The sequence below is a fragment of the Salvelinus fontinalis genome, unplaced genomic scaffold (genome assembly GCF_029448725.1).
Source record: "Salvelinus fontinalis isolate EN_2023a unplaced genomic scaffold, ASM2944872v1 scaffold_0595, whole genome shotgun sequence".
NCBI classification, from domain to species: domain Eukaryota; kingdom Metazoa; phylum Chordata; class Actinopteri; order Salmoniformes; family Salmonidae; genus Salvelinus; species Salvelinus fontinalis.
The window spans coordinates 79,135-80,000 of NW_026600804.1; positions in this window are offsets into that span (position 1 = coordinate 79,135).

Sequence of the window (866 nt, forward strand, 5' to 3'; positions counted from 1 at the left end):
GCGTCTCACAAAGACACGGCGGTTGGAACCCAAAATTCTCAAATTTGAACTCATCAGACCAAAGGACAGATTTCCACCAGTCTAATGTCCATTGCTCGTGTTTCTTGGCCCAAGCAAGTCTCTTCTTCTTATTGGTGTCCTTTAGTAGTGGTTTCTTTGCAGCAATTCAACCATGAAGGCCTGATTCAAACAGTCTGCTCTGAACAGTTGATGTTGAGATGTGTCTGTTACTTGAACTCTGTGAAGAATTTATTTGGGCTGCAATTTCTGAGGATGGTAACTCTAATGAACTTATCCTCTGCTGCAGAGGTAACTCTGGGTTTTCCTTTCCTGTGGCGGTCCTCATGAGAGCCAGTTTCATCATAGTGCTTTCCTGTGGCGGTCCTCATGAGAGCCAGTTTCATCATAGTGCTTTCCTGTGGCGGTCCTCATGAGAACAGGTTTCATCATAGTGCTTTCCTGTGGCGGTCCTCATGAGAACAGGTTTCATCATAGTGCTTTCCTGTGGCGGTCCTCATGAGAACCAGTTTCATCATAGTGCTTTCCTGTGGCGGTCCTCATGAGAACCAGTTTCATCATAGCGCTTTCCTGTGGCGGTCCTCATCAGAGCCAGTTTCATCATAGCGATTGATGGTTTTTGCGACTGCAATTGAAGATACTTTCAAAGTTCTTGAAACGTTCCGCATTGACTGACCTTCCTGTCTTAAAGTAATGATGGACTGTCGTTTCTCTTTGCTTATTTGAGCTGTTCGTGACATAATATGAACGAGTAGGTGTGTCCATACTTTTGACTTACACTGTATTTCATGGGTTATTGTTAGATGATTAATAGCTATAATGAACATGGCAGCTGACGTCACCCTGCG